The sequence below is a fragment of the Lissotriton vulgaris genome, chromosome 1_1 (genome assembly GCF_964263255.1).
Source record: "Lissotriton vulgaris chromosome 1_1, aLisVul1.2, whole genome shotgun sequence".
NCBI lineage: Eukaryota > Metazoa > Chordata > Amphibia > Caudata > Salamandridae > Lissotriton > Lissotriton vulgaris.
In genome coordinates, this window is record NC_141685.1 from 951,435,680 (window position 1) to 951,452,727 (window position 17,048).

Consider the following 17,048-nt stretch of genomic DNA (forward strand, 5'->3'; position numbering starts at 1 on the left):
ATAAACACTAAAGCTGGTCAGTCTTATGTGAAAGGCGACCCAGAACTGGCGATATACATCTAAGGAGAGGAACGCTGTTCAGTGCTATATGTAAACAGTGAGAACAGAGGGGAAATTCCCAGGGTGTCATGTTCAGCAATGGGGGAAAAAAGTTTATTAGGGTTTTAATGCACCACAGGAAGGAGTCATTCAGGCCAAGGTGTTGCGTTGATAAACGGTAAATCCATTGTTGTTCCTTTGTCAGGAGGATATTTTCGTTATCACGTTGGTTGGGGTCGAATTGTTCGATGACCGTCCATGTCATATCATTGGGGTGTGGTGATTTTGCAAGAAGTGATCTCTCAGTTTGCTGATGTTCTTTTTGCACCTGACTGTGTTAGACCACTCTGGACCTGACTTTTTAGGTCATCGAACAATTCGACTCCAACCAACGTGATATCGAAAAGATCCTCCTGACAAAGGAACAATAATGGATTTACCGTTTATCAACCCAACACATTGGCCTGAATGTCTCGGTCGGGATCGAGGTCTTGGCCTTCTGGGAACCGCCAGGATCACCGGCACAGGTGGAGCCACCGGCAGCAGAGGAAGCGGCTGAGGTGGAGGAGGCGGTGGTGGGGGGGGAGGTGGAGCAGTCGGTGAACATGGAGGAGGAGGAGGAGGAGCAGGCGGCCTAGGTCGCAGTGGCGGCTGACGAGGAGACACCGGTTGAGCTGGTTCCGGTGACCTGGTTGGAGAATAGGTCCTGGAATACTCCGAGGTTTGTATCAACCTCCTCCGCTTGCGGGCAGGGCGGGAAGAGGAAGCTCTGGAAGCAGTGCCCCTTGATGGCGAACGTCGTGACCTTGAACTCTCAGACGTGTAAATGCTGACCACAGAGGGAGACAGGCTTCTCGACAACGAGCTTCGATGGCTTCTTGATGTCAACTTTCTTCTCGTGGTCTACTTTCTTCTTGACGTCGACTTTCTTCTCGACTCGTCGATCTTCTCACCGCCGGCGACCTGCGCGTCGAAGGCGGTGTCACCTCGACAGGGAGCACCGATGTCTCCTGGACTCAGATCGACGGAGATGATGTGTCAACATAGTCTGTGATGTCCTCGATGTCGACCTCGTCTGAGGTCTCGACACCCTGCCCCTCGACGTTGATCTTCGATGTCGTTTAGACCCAGAGGCCTGGGTCGACGGGGGAGCATATCGTCATCACACCTGGTTTCGACGTCGATATCGGCATCCTCGACATCGACCGGTGTAGTTTCGGAGCCTTCGTTCAACTGGGGATCCCCCCAGAGGCCGATGCATGGGTTGTAGAAGAGGAAAGGCTCTCTCCATGCCCTGATGTCCGACCTGCAGCATGTTGTCTTCTCTGCCCAAGCCTTGAAGACAAATCTTCTCCCTGTCACGCAGGGTCCTCCTGGAGAATGACTTGTAGATGACACAGGAGTCAGGAACATGAGATGAAGGAAGATAAACCCTGTGAGAATCCGACTTGGCCTTCTTCCTGCCACATTCTGGGCACTTGCCAAATAAAGATGGCATTTTGACAAGAAAAAAGTGGCTTAACTGCCTCAAAAAGACAGCAAAAGGAAGGTAAAGGCCTCAGACGTCGAGTGAAACACTCAAACTATCAAAAAAGCAAAAAAACGTACTAAAGGTAGAGCTCAACGCTCCGGGGCCCTGCTAGCAGCTAGGAGCCGGAAAAATTAACTGAAAGTAACTAGCCTTTGGCTGTGCATCATAGGATACCGAGGGTCTCTGGAGGGTTCCTTAAAGGCACTGTATCCATTTACAGACACATAATGGCAGCCTATGGGGCTTGTCTGTCCAACCCTTCCTCTCTATGATGACAAAGGATTTTTAGGTCTCGCCTATCCCATTCCGCAAGGAATGGATAGTCGAGAATTATAGGAGGCAAAAAAGTTCTCAAACCATCGGGCGGATTTCAAACAGTTCACATGAACACAAGCATGTGCATTTCCCCACATCAAAGCTATCAGCCTCCCTCCCACAGGCTTCCCCAGCGTGTGCACTTCGCGCTGGCCTCAATTCTCCTCCCCCCCTAATTGCCTTCACTTTCACTGCCACTTCAAAGGGATCCTTTCCCGGTCGCTTTTTTGTCTTTCGGCGATGTTCTTGTTTAGACATGTGCTGTGTTGAGGGCGCCTTCCACTCCTTAGCTCTGCATTACTGTTTTCACTTTCACAGCCGCGAGGCCGTGTCTCGCATTTCTCCTCTCACCAGTGACATTGTTTTCAAATATGTTACACATGCCGTGCAGGGCTTTGTTTACTACTTTGTTTGTTGCGTGTGAGGTAAGCTCTAAATCTTTGATACAAAAGCAGCATGTTTTTGTCCGTTACAGCTTTATCTGCAATCTGCTTGCTTTTATATTTATTTGGCTTCTTTGAACACATCGCAAAGTTATTTTTTATAGGAGTGCCTTTCCCGAACTTTCGGTTGCTTTAGCTTGCCCACATCGCAGTTTGATTTTGAGTTTACTGAATACTTTTAGCTATTATCTGTGCGCCTTCTATACTATGCAAAGCTTAGCCAGTGCTCACTACACCCTGACTGGCAGCACCAGGGCATGCAGCATAGTGAAAGAGAGAGATAGGCTAAGGTGCGGAGCGGCCGACTTCAGAACTTGTTAAAACGAACTGTGAGCTGTGTGTTGTTTTATCCAGAATGCCTCCTCTCCCCTGCCCCCTCTGCGCAAATGTCTTCCTCTTTCATTCTTTCCTTGCTCTCCCCCGCCTCCTCTCCCCCACCCCCCTTTGCGCTATCCCTGCTTAATTTGTGACTGGAAAGTGCCGGAACTTGTAATTTAACATAATTTGTATTGCGCGAACTCGACTCCAAGGTATCAGAGTGCTTTGCATGAACACAAGTTGCATTACAAAAGGACACAGTATATATATTTTTTAAGGCACGGGCAGATTTGCAGAGAATCACAGGCTCGAACCTGGTTCCCCAGCTTCAAACTTGGCTGCTCTGAATGTTAAGCCACATCCTCTTTGGCATGAAACCCCTGAACACGCAGCGGCGTGCACCCGGTTATCCTGGACAGACTTCACACAGATACCACATGAAAGCGGCCGCAAAAGTGAACGCATTTTGTTTTTTGCATCGTTGAGGAGTACATGTTTGGGACCCGGACTATCTATATATGGTGCATTGAAGCCTATCAAAAAATTATATTAGGAGTGGCAACCAGTGCGACTCCTCTCCAATCTGGCAGCCATGATGATATAATGTTGCAGTGAAAAGGTCGCAGCCCTTGCATTTTTAATCACGAGTGACAACTGACCAATGACTCCTTTTTAAAACGAACTGTGAGCTGTGTGTTGTTTTATCCAGAATGCCTCCTCTCCCCCGCCCCCCTCTGGGTAAATGTCTTCCTCTTTCATTCTTTCCTCACACACCCTCACAACCTCACACACCCTCACACACCACATCACTCCGGGACACCACCACATCACTCCGGGACACCACCACACCACCACATCACTCCGGGACACCACCACATCACTCCGGGACACCACCACATCACTCCGGGACACCACCACATCACTCCGGGACACCACCACATCACTCCGGGACACCACCACATCACTCCGGGACACCACCACATCACTCCGGGACACCACCACATCACTCCGGGACACCACCACATCACTCCGGGACACCACCACATCACTCCGGGACACCACCACATCACTCCGGGACACCACCACTTCACTCCGGGACACCACCACTTCACTCCGGGACACCACCACTTCACTCCGGGACACCACCACTTCACTCCGGGACACCACCACTTCACTCCGGGACACCACCACTTCACTCCGGGACACCACCACTTCACTCCGGGACACCACCACTTCACTCCGGGACACCACCACTTCACTCCGGGACACCACCACTTAACTCCGGGACATCACCACTTCACTCTGGGACATCACCACTTCACTCTGGGACATCACCACTTCACTCTGGGACATCACCACTTCACTCTGGGACATCACCACTTCACTCTGGGACATCACCACTTCACTCTGGGACATCACCACTTCACTCTGGGACATCACCACTTCACTCGGGGACACCACCACTTCACTCGGGGACACCACCACATCACTCGGGGACACCACCACATCACTTTGGAACACCACCACATCACTCTGGGACACCACCACATCACTCTAATACACCACCACATCACTCTAATACACCACCACATCACTCTAATACACCACCACATCACTCAGCCCAACCACATCATCACTCAGCAACACAACAGCACTGTCCTTGCTTGCTAACAACAAGCATTGCCATAGCTAATAGGACTCGCATTAGGAAAGTGTAAGCTTTTGGCTTTGTGAATAACAATGCTATTAATTTATATAGTTTCAAAGCCAACACATATTTAAAAAAATGTCATTTACAATACCAATAGCTCACACGTTCCTAATGCGAGACCTATTGCATTGCAAATGCTTGTTGTGAAGGGGAGTTTCTCTATGTGTGAAACTTAGCAAAATGTTTACATTTCAGTGTTATCTGGCTATCCTTTTTCACTTCAAGATGAAGTACTGGCCAGTGTAGCCTTGTTAATTTCAGGCTGCATTATTGGTCTTTGATTCGCTCTTAAGTGTCTATGCAGGATTGCAGAAGAGGACAACTTAAGAGACTATTTCGATTGCTCCGGGGTCCACACACAAGGGAGGGAGTATTCACATGATTAGGACAATACACAGAGATCCCCTACTACAGAATTATAGATGTTTTGCGCGTCGAAAAAGTTATGAAAAGTTTCGAATCAGTGAGCAAAAAGTTACATCCGAACCCAATGGCTGAAAAAAACAATCTAAGGTTGGAGTCGATGCCCATGCGCACTATCGTCAAAGGGAGGAGTCAACTATCTCAGGACTACAAAGACTTCTTCCAAGTCATCCACAAGGTGCAACCATCGAGCCCAACACCAGATGGCGATCTAATGCTTAGTGTACTATCTGCAGCTCATATGCCTCGAACATACTGCTAACAGCTCTAGGTGATTTATGTAGAAGTTGCTTTTGCTGTTGACTCCACATGCCCTGAATTGTGCGAGTTTGGAGATGAGCTCCCCAACCAGTGAGCGATGCATCTGCTGTTAGCACTGTCTGTGGAACTGGGTCCATGAAGGGCAGCCCTTTGGAAAGGTTTTGTGGATTCCACCACTGCAGAGAGGGTTGGGTGCGGCTGTCCACCAACACTAGATCTGATAATTGACCCTGAGACTGATACCACTGACGTGCTAAGCATTCCTGAAGGGGACGCATTTGAAGTCTTGCATAGGGAACTATTAAGATGCAAGACCCCATCCTTCCTAGTAGCTGCATGAATACCCGAGCTGGTAATGAGTGGTGGCGCTGGAACTGGGAAATTAGAGCCTGAATGTTGCGGATTCTGGCTGGATTAGGACAGGCTAGAGCTTTTTGTGTATCAAGAGTGGCTCCCAAGTACGTTTGTGTGTTGGAGATGGGAATTCAACAGATTTATTATGAATCCAAGATCGTGGAGCAGCCGTACTGTTTTGTGAGTGTGTTATTAACACTTTACTTATGAACTGGCTTTGATGAGCCAGTCATCTAAGTATGAGAAGACGTAGATGTGTTGTCTTCGCAGATGAGCTGAGACTACTGCCAGGCATTTGGTGAATACTCTAGGAGCAGTCGTGACTCCGAATGGAGGCACTTTGAACTGGTAATGTTGTCCCGCTACCAGAAATCTGAGATATTTGCGATGAGTGGGATGTATTGGAATATGGTAGTACGCGTCCTTTAAGTCTAAAGTGGACAAAGTCGCCTTGCGGAAGGAGTGAGAGCACTTATTGGACTGTCACCATGCGAAAATGATCTGATTGGATATACAGATTTTGGTCTGTGAGGTCTAATATAGCCCAGAGAGAGACGTCTTTTTTGGGTGTGAGAAAGTATACGGAGTATACTTCGGCCACTTGATACTCTAGTGGGACTGGTTCTATAGCTCCTTTCTGCAATAGAGAGAGAATTTCTTGTTTGAGTAGGTTCAAATGCTCAGCTGACATTCTGTTTGATCTTGGCGAAATATTGTCGGTAAGCTCCAGGCAATAACCAGATCAGATAATTTGCAGAACCCATCTGTCTGAAGTTACTGTATTCCAGATGGGTAGAAATTGAGAAAGACGTCCCCGACAGGTGTGGAATGATTGGAGGTGGAGGAGGCAAGTCACTGTTTGTTGGCTGCACGGGAAGTACTTGTTGTGTTAACTTTTCCTCTTCCCTTGCCGTTATTGCCTCGAAATCCTCCTCTAATGTAACCTCTGAAAGAGGGTGACTGATTGTTGCCTCTGTAGGAGGCAGAGGTATTGTCTGAGGATATGTTCTTTGAGACACCTCTGTAAAAGAAGCGGAAAAAGGAGCCCCAATAGGAAGGGGACTGCAAAAACCCCATGGATTTTGCAACCTCAGTGTCCTTTATTTTTCCTAACGATCTACTTGAGGTCCAAAGAGGTCAGTCAAAAGTACTTTATTCGGCAGCCAAGAGACATAAAAGTAAACATTTTTTTAATAAGACACATTTCATTGAAAGACTTTTATACATATAAGCTTACGTCACATAAAAATATTTAAAATATCTGTACAGAGCAATAAAAGGGCACCCGGCTTTACGGTTTCATCGATCACAAACTGACCTACAAAGAGTACAACATATAAAGTGCAAAAATGCTAGACAATAGACCAAAGGCTATAAGTATTATCTCATAAAGTGCACATTATAATAGTTTTTCAAAAAAACGTGTTCTTACTAATTGAAGGAACAAGGTGGTTACTGTGGTGGCAACTTTTTCCTATGTCTGATAGGCCCTATTAAAAAGCTTGCTACCCCAAAGCAGACCGTGGGAGAGGATAACAATTGAAGATAAAGGTCCGAAGAGGTTTTCCTTATGGAAGGGTACATTTAAAATGGAAACTTGGACTTCAGGTTTGACCCTGAACTATTGAGCCAGGCGTGTCTTCTTGAAAGAACGATAGTGTTAACTGCGCGAGCTGCTGTATCAGCTGCATCTAAAGCACATCTAATGGATGTATTAGAAATGAACTTACCTTCCTGAATTAAATCATTAGCTTTATTTTTATTTTCTTCTGGCAAGTATTGGAGCAATTTTTCCAGTTTGTCGTAATGATCCCGGTCATAACGTGCTAAAAGAGCCTGTATGTTGGCAAACCACCAGTGATTGGCTGCCTGTGCAGCTACTCTTTTACCAGAGGCATCTATACGTTTGGATTCTTTATCAGGAGGAGGGGCATCTCCTGTGGTTTGAGAATTTGCTGTTTTGCAAGCGTTAGAGACCACTAGGGAGTCTAAGGGAACTTGACCCTTGAAGTACATTTGCGTTGTAGGTGCCGGCTTATATTTTATGTCTACTCGAGGTGTGACAATCTATGCACGCAGAGGGTCTTTAAAAATGTCAACTGCATGTTTGAGCGTACCCCAGAGCATGGGCAGTGTCTGTGTTGTTCTTTCAGAGGAACTTAAGCTCTCAAAGAGAAAATCCTCTTCAAAGGCTCTTTGTGAAGTTGGACCCCATGATATTCAGCAGCCCTGAGTAACTTTATGTACCCCATGTTGTCATCTGATGAAGAGGGTTATAAAGGTTATAGGTCAGGATTATTATCTGTATTAGGATCTGTACTGTAGTCAGTCAATGGATCAGGACTAATGTCCTCTGGTACATCCCCATCGCCATCGCCATCCCCATCATCTTGGTGGTCAGGAGACTAAGGTTGTGGTGAATTTGTAGGAATAATTAACAAATTTGAGTCAGTTGGGGAAGGAGGTGTAAGAGGAGCAGGAGAAGGATTAGTACCAACATTTGTCTTTTTAAGTGGAATGTGGTAAGGTTCCTGCATCTCTGGCTACCTTTTAACTGGCAGTTTTACGTGAATATGTCCAGTTGTTGGATTAATCACTAGTTCCTTCTGTTTCGGGTTCATGTTGGAAGGCGGGACATCGAAAAGAGGCTCCTTGAATGGGGAAAGAGCTGCCTTGTCTTTCGGTGCCAGAATTGTCGGTGCCAAAGATTTCGGCGCCAAGGCCTCCGGATCTGAAGATTTAGGTTTCGGTGCCGAAGGGATGGTCACGATGACGTGCTTGGAGTTTGGTGCCGAAAATTTCTGCTCGGTGCCGGAATGGGGCTGACTTGATCCTGAACCGGAAAGCTTCGAAACGTGTTCTCAGTGCTGACCTAGGCCCGAAGGCAGAGGAGGGCCCAGAGCCTTTTTCTTCTGCATATTTTGGGGCAGGGGAGTATCAGTACTCATGGCACGCAGACCCTTCAGAACGTCTTCTTCCATGTCGGATTTGTCTTAGGACACAGAAATGTGTTCCTCCTCTTCCTTGGCTCCTTGTGCATCCAAGACTTCATCGTCGGAATCTTCTCAGAAAAGATCCGTTGCCGAGCCGCTTTTTTGGTGCATTTTGTGCAGTCAAGCCAGACAGTCAAGGAACGTCTTCTTGGATTGAATAGATCGGCACGCGTTATGTGTTCTGGAGATAGACACAAGTTGTACAGTTCATGCAAGTCGGTGCGCTGATACTTAGTGCAACACCAGTGACAGGATTTGAATGGAGTGCGTTCCATCAATCGCGAGCTGACCAGACGTGGTTAGGCCCAATAGCCTTCCTCGACTTTTCCAATCGAAGAGTTTGAACCAATACGATACGCGGAGAATGGGAAACGCGATCGAGAAACAATACCGTTGAGGGTAGCTGACTGCGCACCGAGGGGTACCCGAGAAACGGTGTCGAACCAGAGCGCAGTAATTCACATCCGAACCCAATGGCGGAAAAAAACAATCTTACAATGTAGTTGATGCCCATGCGCACTATCACCGAAAGGAGGAGTCAACTACTTCGTGACTGGAAAATACTTTTTTGAAGAAAAACAAAGTGCAAACATCCGGACCCAACACTACATGGCAGACTTACGTAAAGCATGTGATCTACAGCTCACATGTCTCGAACATACAGTTTATTAAATAGTTGCTTTATCATTCCCTTCACTTGTAGGTTTCTGAAAAAAATTCAAGTTCTCACTCTCCTCTCCTGATATTTGGATAACAACATGCCTCTGCTCTACCCATGAGGAATCTGGCTTCTTACTTTCAAATCACCACCAATGCTTTCAGCATTTTCAACAGTCTGGCACCTCGAGGAGATTCAAGAGGAGAAGAATCTGCTAGGTAGACAGAGTATCCACCACAAATACCATTATTGAAAGTAAGTCACTTGTTCTTCCAATGAATACTTCTACCTGGACATTCTTTAAGCTTTTGAATCAATATTAAAGCAATCCCCCACCCAAAAAAGTGCTGCAGCACTCATCTGGCAAAATGACTATCCCTATTGACTTCAGAGTCAAGATGATATTGTCAGGTAAAGGTGTGGACTGGAGCCCTTGTTGCTGCTGGACAAAAGTTAAGGATACCGGGATGGTCTCTCGACAATGCTAGAGACAGGCTTTTACCCTGGTAGGAATAGGCGCTGATACTTTCAAAGGGATCTTTCTTTGCAAGTGCAGGCCTCGAAAAATCCCTAAAATTTTACTAGACCTTAGAGTCTAGTGACTTAAATAATCTACTCAACTTAATTATAATGCCCTTGACCCATAAACTGGTTTTAAATTATGTGATCCTGGGCAAGTAGTTTAATTCACTGAGATGCCATTTTCTTCTTTATCACATATGAGAGCACCTTCAAATACGGAAGTTCAGCACGTCTGCTATACATAAAACGCTTTTGTTTGACTTAATAGACTAAACATTAGCTCCATATAGAATGCAAATCTAGCCGCATATAGGATACACTTAACTGCAGACTTTCCTCTTAGTTCATTGAATGCATTGTCATCAGGGTTTGGCCATCAATGTCTCTCACATCATGTTTAAAAACGATCACTTTTAATAAATACATAACTAAAGCATAAAGCAGCAGCTCACTGTTATTTGCAATCAGCAGATTTTACATTGAAATGACTCAGAATTTGTCACTGGCGTGGATTTAAAAGTATATAGTGTACAATGTTTGGAAATAAAGTTTCTGCAAATATTTGTCATTTGAACATCACCAAGTAAAGTGTTCTGATTTGTTTTCCTCCAATTTAAATCTTTGTTTGCATCACACTTCTGAATTACAAAGAAAACTTCTTTCATAATTTCTGATCCACTTGTACTATTCATTTAAGCTGTTCAAATGTTGTTTTAAACAGACATTTTACTGCATTTTCTTTCACAATTGAACAAGTTACTTACCTTCGGTAACGATATATCTGTAAGAAACAGTAGTTAGTATTAGACTCCTCACCTTAGAATATCCCCAGGCGTCAGACTGGATCCGGAAACTTTTGCGGAGCAATACCCCTGCACGTCGGTAGGCGTCGTCTGAGGCTCCGCGTCAGTCGTCGGCGTCGTTAGCACCGGAATGACATCGCCGGAGTACTTAGACGCCGCCCTCGCGCGCTGACGTCAGTTTTTATACACAGCTTTTCCGCGCCAGATACGCAGAGCCATGATAGAACCAACACTGGTGCCATGAAACTAGGGCCCTGAAAGGGGTGAACCTTAACCTAGATATCGGTTCGCAGAACGGGGAGGATGGGTGGGGCGGTAAGGAATCTAATACTAACTACTGTTTCTTACAGATAGATTGTTACCAAAGGTAAGTAACTTGTGCATCTGAAAGAAACAGGTTAGTATTAGATTACTCACCTTAGAATAGATACTCCAGCAATAACAACCCCGGTGGTAGGTCTGCGAACCAATAATCACACCAGAAAGTCCTGGAGTACGGAACGGCCAAAGAAGCCATCCCCCCGGACTTACTGTCGAGACAGTAGTGTCTTGCCAGGGTGCAGCGTGGCCCACGTAGCCGCCTGACAGATGTCCTGCAAGGGGACTCCCCGGCCCAGGGCAGTAGTAGACGCTGTGGCCCGAGTGGAATGGGCACGTAGCCCCACAGGAGGCTCCTTTCTAGCCAGAGAGTAACAAGCCTTGATGCACAAGAAGACCCATCGGGAAATGGTCCGCTTGTGCACCGCCCGACCCTTCCTAGCGCCCACGTAACCAACTAAGAGTTGGTCATCCACCCGGAACTGGCATGTGCGATCCAGATAGAATGAGAGCGCACGTTTTGGGTCCAGACGGTGGAGCCTCTCTTCCTCTTTTGAGGGATGCGGAGGCGGAAAGAAGGTGGGCAAGGTGATCGACTGCCCGATGTGGAAGGCTGTGACTACCTTGGGCAGGAAAGAGGGTCGCGACTGCAACACAACCTTGTCCGGATGGACAGAAAGGAAAGGAGGTTGAGAAGAAAGGGCCTTGAGCTCACTCACTCTCTTGGCAGAGGTGATGGCAACCAGGAATGCAGTCTTAAGAGTAAGGAGACGAAGAGGACAGTTATGAAGTGGCTCGAAGGGAGCGCACATTAGATAAGTCAGAACAAGGTTCAAGTCCCACTGAGGCATCACGAAAGGAACAGGAGTGAACATATGAGTGATGCCCTTCATAAACCTATTTACAACTGGGGACTTGAACAAAGATTGCTGATCAGGGAGCCTTAAGAAGGCGGAAATGGCAGACCTCAGCCCTTCAGAGTGCCCAGAGCAGAGCCCTGCTGGGCAAGAGAAAGAAGAAAGAGGAGAACCTCTGAAAGAGGGGCAAAAAGGGGATCCACAGCCTTTGCTGTGCACCATGCCACAAATTAGTTCCACTTGCAGATGTATACCGATTTTGTGGAGGGACGACTGGCTGCCAGAATCACATTACAGACTTCAGGAGGCAAGTCAAATGGCCTCAACTGCCGCCGCTCAATCTCCACGCATGTAAGTGGAGACTGGACAGGTTTGGGTGGAGGACCTTCCCCTGCTGCTGTGACGGAAGGCCTCCTGAAGAGGCAGACAAATCGGGGGATCGACAGACATGATGAGTAGCTCGGGATACCAGTATCTTCGTGCCCAGTCCGGAGCCACAAGGATGACTTGGGCCCAGTCGCGCCTGATCTTCTTCAGCACTCAGGGCAGAAGTGGTATAGGCGGAAAGGCGTACAACAGACCGCAGCTCCACTCGCGACAAAAAGCGTCTCCGAGCGAGTGCCGCCTTGGAGATTCCAACGCGCAGAACTGATGACATTGTGCGTTCTCTTCTGTGGCGAATAGATCTAACCAAGGCTCTCCCCACTGCTGAAAGAGGCCTTTGGGTGGAGGACCGTCCCCTGCTGCTGCGACAGAAGGTCTTCCTGAAGAGGCAGACGGATCGGGGGACCGACTGACATATTGAGTAGCTCGGGATAACAGTACCTTCGAGCCCAGTCCGGAGCCACAAGGATGACTTGGGCCCAGTCGCGCTTGATTTTCTTCAGCACTCTGGGCAGAATTTGTATAGGCGGAAAGGCGTATAACAGACCGCAACTCCACTCGCGACGAAATGCGTTGCCGAGCGAGTGCCGCCTTGGAAATTCCAATGCGCAGAACTGATGACATTGCGCGTTCTCTTCGGTGGCGAATAGATCTAACCAAGGCTCTCCCCATTGCAGAAAGATGCCTTGCGCCACGTCCGAGTTCAGACGCCATTCGTGATCCATCGAGCACCGCCGGCTGAGTTCGTCCGCCCTGGCGTTCAGAGAACCTGCCAGCTGGTGAACCACCAGGGTCACGCCCTGATGTTCCAGCCACTGCCAGAGGCGCAGAGCCTCTTGACAGAGGGTCCAGGACCCCACACCGCCCTGTTTGTTGCAGTACCACATGGCGGTGGTGCTGTCCGTGAACACCTGCACTGCACTCCCTCGGACAGAGGGGAGGAATGCCTTCAGTGCCAGACGAATCGCAAGCAGCTCCAGAAGGTTGATATGGAGCTGGGACTCCGCCGGAGACCAGAGGCCTCTGATCTCCGCCTCTCCCATGTGGCCTCCCCAGCCCTGGAAGGACGTGTCCGTCACAACTACGTGCTCCGGTTGGGGAAGGGAGAGGGATCTGCCGCGGACCCAATCGCGGTCCATGAGCCACCACTGCAGCGGTCTCGCAGTGCCCTCCGAGATCAGGACATGGTCGGACAGGTTGCCCTGATGCTGGGCCCACTGAAACTTCAGGTCCCACTGCAGAGCCAACATCCGCCACTGGGCGTGATGCACCAGAAGGATGCAGGAGGCCATCAGCCCCAGAAGCCCCAGCGTCAACCTGACCGAAACCCGGGATAAAGGCTGAAAGATCGGGATCAGAACCTGAATATCCCGGACTCGCTGCTCGGGAGGATAGACCCGAAACTGCGCCGAGTCCAGAACAGCTCCGATGAAGAGGAGCTTTTGGGAGGGACACAGGTGTGATTCCGGCACGTTGATGGAAAACCCCAGCAGGTGCAGGAGATCCGCCGTTATCTGGAGGTGGTTGACGACTGCCTGGGGCGAGCCCGCCTTCAACAACCAGTCGTCGAGGTAGGGGAAGACTGAAACCCCTAACCTGCGCAGATGAGCTGCGACCACCGCCATCACTTTTGTGAACACCCGTGGGGCGCTGGTAAGGCCAAAGGGGAGCACGGTGAACTGAAAGTGCTCGCCGGTGGGCCGGCAGGACGGGGATGGGAAAGTAAGCGTCCTGCAAGTCCAACGCCACCATCCAGTCTTGCAGGTCTAGGGCAGCCAAGACATGAGCCAAAGTCAACATCTAGAACTTCTCCTTCCGGAGGAAGCCGTTGACGTTCCGTAGGTCCAAGATAGGGCGGAGGCCCCCTTTGCCCTTCTTGGGAACCAGAAAGTAGTGGGAGTAACAACCACACCCTTCTTCTGGCCCAGGAACGCGCTCGATTGCCCCCTTGGCCAAGAGGGCCGTTACTTCCTCCTGCATAAGTCGCAAATGAACCCCCGACACGCGGTGGCATGGCTGAAGGGATCGTCTCGAAGGGGAGGGAGTAGCCCCTTCGGACGATTTGCAGCACCCACCTGTCCTTCGTGATAGTACGCCAGTGGATGAGGTGATGGCGAACCCGGCCCCCCACTGGCGTCACGTGGGCCTGAAAGCTCGGACTAGGAGGGCTTTGAGGCGGATGCTGCAGAGGTAGGTGTGGACTGGCCTCGCCGTTGTCCCTGGGCACAGCCACTGCGGTTACCACGTCCGCCACCGGGCTGGATGTTGGTCTGCGGCCCATGGCTGGCAGGACATGTGGGGGGGGCCCCTTCCTTGGCCCCGAAAGGAGCGAAAGGCAGCAGTTTGCTGGAGCGGACAGACAGGCCCAAGGACTTGCCCGTAGCCCTGGAGTCCTTATAGCGCTCAAGCGCACTGTCTGCCTTGTCGCCAAAGAGGTGACGGCCATCATGTCCATAAGGATGTTTTGGACATCAGCTGAAAAGTTGGCGGACCTCAGCCAGGCGTAGGGACGAATCGCCACCGTCGTTGCCATCGCCCTGCCTAGCGAGTCCGTTGTATCCAGTCCACACCGGATGGAATTCCGTGCCGCATCTCGACCCTCCGCAAGGGCTTGGGCCAGTTTAGTCCGGGCCTCCTCCGGACATTGTGGCAGCACGTCCGCGACCGTGCCCCACAGAGAGTGGGAATAACTGCCCAAGAGACACGAGGTGTTAACTGACCACAACCCCAAGCTCAGTGAGGAGAACATCTTCTTACCGTGCTGTTCGTGCGTCTTGGATTCCCGATCGGGGGGGACCGTCGGGAATGCAATCTGGGAGTTAGAGGCCTGTATGACCAGGCTCTCGGGAGTGGGGTGGGTGGACAGGAAGCAAGGGTCGCCCGGAGCCGGGCGGTGGCGTCTGGCCACGTTCCTATCTAAAGGGGGACCTGTAGCGGGCCTGGACCAAGTGCCCAGAAGAACGTCAGACAAGGCCTCATTAAACGGCAACAGAGGCTCCAAAGAGCTTGCTTGCGGTTTAAGGACCTCAGTGAGGAGGTTAGTCCTCACGGCCGCGACGGGGAGTTCAAGGGATAAGGCCTTGGCTGCCCGTGTCAACACCACACTTTAGGCAGCCACCTCCTCCAGAGCCACGGTAGGAGGGGAGACAAAACCAGTGTCTGTCGAAGTGTCCAAACCACTGGCATCCCTTAGCTCACCTGCCCAGTCCTGATAAGACTAGCACTCACGTGCCAGGGGGTCCTCAGACCCCTCCCAATCCGCCTCGCCACCCATTTCTGGTACTCAGGGTCAAATGATGGGGCCAGATCATAGAAGAAAAATTCTTCTCTCGACGTCGAATGCGGCGTCGAGCGGCGCTGGGACTTCGTCGAGGGGGGGACCGGGGGGGACGTCGTCCAGAGACAGCGTCGGTGGCGACAACCTAGGGGCCGGTGCCGGCGAGGACTTAAGGTCGACCGGCGACGCCCCGGATCTGGAACCGGATCCAGCGGGCCCTGTGGCGTCGGGACCGAAGTCGCCGACGGCACCGGGGCCGAAGCACCCGACCCACTTGGGCTCCAGTCGGGACTGCGGGGCACGAAGGCGCCGCGGAACCAGAGGAGGAGTGAGCGAAAGGCATCGATCTCCTCTGGCGTCGCGTTCTGCCCAGGGACCGGTGGGTATGGAGCAGGCTGCGACGCCTGTGGCTCCGGCGGTGTCGCGTGGGCGGTGTCGCCTGAACCCCCAGCCGCGTTGTGCGAGCGCCGGGCGGAGTCAGAAGAGCGATGTCGCTTCTTCGACTTCTTGTGCCTCTTACCTGAGGACTTGGAACCCGAGGAGTGGTGACGACTCTCCGAGCTGTGATGACTTCAGCCTCGCGACCGGTCCCTCGACCTCCTTTCGGACCGGGACCTCTAACGGCGCGGGGCCGACTGCCGGAGCTCGAGGCGCTTGCGGGATCGCTCCAACCTAGTCTTCGAGGTCAAGGCCCGGCAGTCGGGGCACAACTTGTCATAGTGGTCGGGACCCAGGCAATTAGACACTGGCGATGGGGGTCGGTAACCAACATCAATTGGCTTCAGTCGACGCAGGGTTTGAACCCGGGCATCCCTAACGGCAACGTCGGAGTCGTTCGACTTCAAAGAAAGGTCAAAAATGATCGAAAAAGTTTAGTAAAAAATTGACTAAGGGTACCACTGTTTTGGGATAGGCGCTTGCTGGCGCGGAAAAAAGAAGAACTGACGTCAGCGCGCGAGGGCGGCGTTTAAGTACTCCGGCTACGTCATCCCGGCGCTGCAGACGACGGACGCGGAGCCGCAGACGACGCCTACTGACGCGCTAGAGTACTGCTACGCAAAAGTTTCCGGATCCAGTCTGACGCCTGGGTATATTCTAAGGTAAGGAATCGAATACTAACCTGTTTTTCAGATCAGCTCCATACCTTAGTTAGAATGAAGGAGGTCTGGTATCTCAGTCTCGGGACTCGATTTCCCAACACCCGCAAGGGGAGCTTGGAAACACTGGAGCTGTGTTCTTGGCAGGAGAAGGGCAGCCTCTTAATCAGAGCGTCAGCTGGAGAGTCGGCTTCCTTCGGCACTTGCTGTAGTAAGCTGCGTCGGGCAAGTAGATAGTCGAACTGCTCCGAACCTCGGTGTCTTGCTAGAGCAAGTGAAGGTATATTTATACCTTGAAGGTGTTTAGGAATGCCTTAGTTTGACATAAAGTCGGGCATAAGGAACGTCAGGAAAGAACCCCTAGGGAATAGTTGTTCTTTGCAAAGTACAAAGTACATGAGTTCTTGGACAAATCAATATTCAAGCAAGGGGAAGTTCCCTAACTGCTTAAGCCGATTTTCCAAGAAATCGTTGACGTTTGGTACGGGTGGAAGTAGCCATGCCTGTATTTGGGTAGCATGGGCTATGCCTAAATAAGGGATTGATTTATTTGCCTATATAAGGGCAATATGGATAGTACCTATATAAGGGCATGAATCGGGAAAATTCACTTGGCGCTTAAAACGCCACACAACAGGTCCAGGTGCGGACGGGCGCAGACGGGCTTGCCTTAAGAAGGGGAGGTGGGAAGGAGGAGGAGGTGGGAGGGAGGAGGAGGTGGGAGGGAGGAGAAGCTGGGAGGGG

General features: G+C 50.3%; 1 protein-coding gene across 8 annotated transcripts in view; it reads right to left on the reverse strand.

The window, feature by feature from the left end:
- The window catches only part of BAZ2A (bromodomain adjacent to zinc finger domain 2A), a 1,275,716-nt gene that overhangs the window by 161,315 nt on the left and 1,097,353 nt on the right, over window positions 1-17,048 (reverse strand). The gene's annotated exons all lie outside the window — the stretch shown is intronic.